We start from the raw sequence: 5,261 nt of genomic DNA, 5'->3' as shown, positions 1-5,261 counted from the left end.
CCTGTTTGGAGCTATCAGCAATCCACAGCTTGTGGCTCCCTCTTCTGGGGATGGTGCCTTTGGAAAGGACCTAGATGTGCACCAAGGTCTGCTTTTACTAGCCTTGGGTCCAGAAGGAAATCAGGCAAAGTCTAAAGCATCCAAAGATCCGCCTATGGCTGCAGTCTTATTGTTATTCTTAGCCTCTTAATGATCCTAAGGCAATAGACAATGCAAAGCATAGACTCCACAGGGTGGGGCCAGAGGTTTTCCAATAAGGAGGAGTAATTGCTCCACCAACCCCCATGCCCCAGCAAAAGATGCCTGGATGGTAAAGGTCTACCTGAGAAAGTTGTCCTCTGCAATATAGGGGAATGACTCAGCATAGGAAACCAGGGTGGCTGCCTTCCAAGCTCTAACCCTAGAGCCCTCAACCCTGGATTCTCCTCATTCTTCCCTTACTCTGTCAGAACCCAAGGTGAGTGGCTGCACACAAAAGTTTGTGTGTTGGCCTTTTAAGAGGGTGCCTACATTTCCAGGCATCTCTCCCTGCCAGACAGCAGCCCCACTGCTTTTTACAACCAGATGTTATGTGGGCACCTTTCTCAGTTCTGGTGTTCTGGGCTGAGAAGCCCAGCTTGGGGTTTAGAACCCAGTGTTCTCAGTGGGAACCCCCCACAGATGAGATACCCCTCCAGAACTTCAGCTGCTGTCCTCTCACGCCTCCACATTTCCTACCAGTTCTCTATGCAGTCTCCACTTTATGCCCTTGATTATAAGGGTTCTGTCCAGCTAGTATTCAATTGATTATTCAGGATGGTTCTGCTATATTTTAGTTATAATTCCAGTTTAGTCCTGGGAGAGTGTCAGTGTAGCTTCCACTTAATCTGCCACCATTTTAGAACTCTGAACTTTTCTTTGCCAGAGCACAGGTTGCCATGTCCTTGTGATATATTGCTGAAAACTATAATCAAATAATAATAGGACAAAATAATCTTTTTTCTAATTCAGTCACTGATGGAAAATAATTCACTTTTGGAAATCACTTGGGAAAAATAATAACAGGGCAGTAATACCTTAGTAAATTGATGTTAAAGGAAAGATACATGTTGCACAATTCATTTTTCTTCAGAAAAATCTAACATAGAAATTAAATTTTTAAATAATTCTATCTCATTATAATTTTGGTTTGCATTTCCCTAACAGCAAATAAAATGGAGAATCTTTTCATATATATCTGTTGGCCGTTTGTGTACATTCTTAGGAGAAATGTCTATTCAAGTCCTCTGCCCATTTTCTAATTGGGTTGTGTGTTTTCTTATAGTTGTTGTTGAGTTGTATGAGTTCTTTATCTATTTTGGGTATTAATTTCTTATCAGGGTATTCTTTTGAAATATGTCCTCCCACACAGACAATGGGATGAGAGGGCCTAGGGGGTGGGGAGGAAGGGAGTGGGCTGGAAGAGGTTAATAGGGAAAAAAGGAGGACCTTTGTAATACTTTCAACAATAAACATTTTTTAAATAAATAAATAAGTCCTCCCATTCGGACTTTTTGTTTTATTGACAGTTTCTTTTGCTGTGTAGGAGATTTTAAGTTTGGTATAGTCCCATTCATTTATTTTTGCTTTTACTTTACTGGATTTTGAGGTCAAATTCATAAAATCCTCTCAAAGACGACGATCCATAAGTTTAGTACCTATGTTTTCTTGTATGTAATTTATTGTTTCAGGTCTTATATTTAGGTCTTTGATCCATTTTGAATTAATTTTTGTACAAGGGAACAAATGGTAATCTAGTTTCATTCTTTTGCATGTATCTTTACAATTTCCAGAACCATTTATTGAAGAGGCTTTTTTTTTCTCCACTATATTTTTGGTTTCTTTATTGAAAATTATTTGCCCATATACATATGGATTTACTTCTGGCCTCTCAATTCTGTTCCATTGGTCTCTATGTCTGTTTTTATGCCAATACCATGTGGGTAAAGGGAGTCAAATATATGGTGACTAAAGGAAATTTTACTTTGGGTGGTGCGCACAATGTAATATTAAGATGATGTATTATGGAATTATACACATGAAACCTATATAATTGTATTAACCAACTTCATCCCAATAAATTTAAAAAAAAAACAAAGCTACTGTCCTATCAGAAAAAGAAATGCTATACATTAATAAAGCATTTGCATTTTTCTGGAAAATCATAACTGTGTTAAGAAACTACTTTTTGCAGTAGTACAATCACATTGAAACTATCCAGGTCAAAAATCTACAGAAATTTATAGATTTTTACTAATTTTAACAAAAATTATTAAAAGTAAACACAAATAAGTCATGTCTCTCCAGTGTAGTCACCACTGGAGGCCAAAGATTTTTCATAAATGTTTTTATTTTCAAAATTTATTTTAAAATTATCTGGAATTACCTTTCATAAAATATAACAAATCCATTTTGTTATAAAATATCAAAAACATAATAGTAATGCCATGCGTGTACGCTTCTTCCTTTCTCCAAACTTTTAAGCATATCTTTAAAAGGCAGTTGTTCTTTTTCTTTTCACATTACATAACATGTACTGAAATCATTTCTAAACTTTTATTTTAAATTAGGAAAAATATTGTAATCAATTTTACTAACCACTGGTAATCTTGTCCTGCTTTCAGGGGCAACATTAAAGAATGAAAATATCAACTTTCGTCTTCAGCCTGTTGGCTCTTATTGTATGTTTCATGGTAAGTCCCCACCCCCCCAGTCCTAAATACTCTTGATATACTTTGTATTTATTATAACTTCAAACAAAGCTTGATACCAATTATGTCCTCCTTTATATAACAATATGATGTCAAGATGATCAGTATAGACTTATCCCTATTTTCCTTTTTCTTTCTCTTCTACATATGACTTTCTGGTTAGCAGTTGTGATCATGAAGGTATGGAGTACAGGTAGAATCTGAGGGGTTATCTCTTACTAGGAGCATCTCTTCCCCCTTTTTTTCAAAATCAAACTGTCAAAAAAAATAATTGAAGCTTACTAAATGTTTTAATGCTACAGGAAATGGGAAAATAGTTTGAGATAAATTTTCTAAAAAGACAACATGATAAATTGAACTGAAATCAATACATCAAATGAAAAATTATTAGGTCAATGATTATAATTATCAAATTTATCATGCTAGAATAAGCCACTTTTTTGGAAGCATTCTCCCATACATTGTGACAAATATGACTCCTCTGGCCACATTAATAAATTTCACTTCAGACTTTCTAAAAATGTTAATAGGTTAGAAGATAAGGAATTTCCACCGAAAGTAAACTTGGCAAAGTTAGCTAAAATGTTATCTAATGTTGTTGACTGGAGCAATTTTCAGAGACAATAACAGAGAAAATGCTATCTTTTTTCTCTTTCCTACAACCCTCTGTTTCATACTGACAATAGGCAACTTCTAAGGAGCTGTGTGCAAAATATTATTCTTTTGAAGAATCTTGAAGATTCTTACAAGCTAATGGTACATTTCTATTCCAGAAGCTTGAACTGCAAGACTAATACAATTTAAGACAAATTCTTTTCTAGTTTATAAGATTACTAGAGATCCGGTGCACAAAAATTTGTGTTCTTGGGGGGATCCCTCAGCCCAGCCTGCACCCTTTCACAGTCTTGGACCCCTTGGGGAATGTCCACCTGCTGGCTTAGGCCCACTCCCTGGGGTATTGGGCCTAAGCTGGCAATCAAACATCCCTCTGGCAGCCTGGGAGCCCTCAGGGGATGTCCAAATGACGGGGAGCGGGCCTAAGCCACAGTCAGACATCCTTAGCGCTGTCAAGGAGGCAGGCTTATGGCCTAGCAGAGCTTCTCCTGTGGAAGCACACTGACCACCAGAGGGCAGCTCCTGTGTTGAACATCTGTTCCCTGGTGGTCAGTGTGTGTCATAGCAACTGGTCATTCTGGGTCATTCCTCCATTAGGGTCAATTTGCATATTACCCTTTTATTATATAGAATAGAATCCAATTTATATAAGAAGCAGGGGATGTCCTAAAAAATATTAATTTAGTACATGGATTTTTCTCACATGAGAATTAAACTTTGCAAAAATCCTGGAAGGCCAAATAGGTACTTGGGATGCACAAACACATAGCATGGCATAGCAAATGAGGTAAGCCCTCAATAATGAAACAAGTGAGTGAATTGGCTTCTGTGTAGTTGACTCCATGAAAAATAAATAGGTTCCTGACTCTTACCTGCTAACTCATGCCATTTCACAGAATGAGTGCAGTAGACCTGGGAATGGATTATTGACCAAGTTTAAAGCTCAAAGTCAAAGGGTCTATAATTTATGAGGATGTCTGACATATGCACAGCATGGCTAGGGGCAGCACATCTGTCAACAACTGTCCACTAAGCTGCTCTGGTTAAACTGTCGATCTGGCAGTTCCTAATCCCTAAGAAAAATAGGGGAAAAAATGTAATAAGAAATTACTAAAAATGTACTAACATCCTTACTATGAATCAAACTGACTATAAGCAGTTTTCAAAGAGCCTAGTCTAGTCAGTATTTCTCAAAACTTTACAAACATAATAGGAATTTGTTGAAATGCAGATTCTGACCCAATAAATATGCATGGAGCCCAAAAGTCTACATTTTTACAAGTTCTCAGGTGATACTGATGATGCTGGTCAGCAAATATTTTAAATAATAAGATCTGGTCAGTGGAGTCCATAAAACAAAACAGAAAAACTAGGACTTTTAGGGTTTTCTTCCCCTCAACTCTCTTCATGTGAAGAGCCTTATGCTACTTGCCTTGTGCAAGAAAGGAATTAATAGACAATTCAAGTCAGGGAAATCTCTGCTTATCACTAACTCATGTTATCCATACACCTTAAAATACTTATTGAACATCTGCTGTCTACCATGCACTATTCTAGATGTTGAGTAAATGGCAATGAGCAAAACTTCATTAATATCGTGGAGCATATATGTAATACAGGAATGGGAGGAGGAAATGTTGAATGTTAGGAGGGATGAGAGGGGAATAAAACAAGGTTGCAATTTTAGATAGGACAGCTGGGTAGAAAATGACATTTGATGAAAGACCTTTATTGCTTGGGTGAACAGAAATCTCCTGTATTATAAAAGCAATTAGTACACTAGATACCACCCTCTCCCCTATGCAAAGAGAGTCCTCCTGCACTTAGCTACTCTAAATAGCCACATCATCAATATTTCCCTCTATCAGTTATTCCAATAACACAAAAGCATATAATAATATCACCTACATGTTTTGG

Source organism: Cnephaeus nilssonii (genome assembly GCF_951640355.1).
Source record: "Cnephaeus nilssonii genome assembly, chromosome: 1".
NCBI classification, from domain to species: Eukaryota; Metazoa; Chordata; class Mammalia; order Chiroptera; family Vespertilionidae; genus Cnephaeus; species Cnephaeus nilssonii.
The sequence above is the reverse complement of the archived record's forward strand: the minus strand, read 5'-3'. Positions refer to the sequence as shown.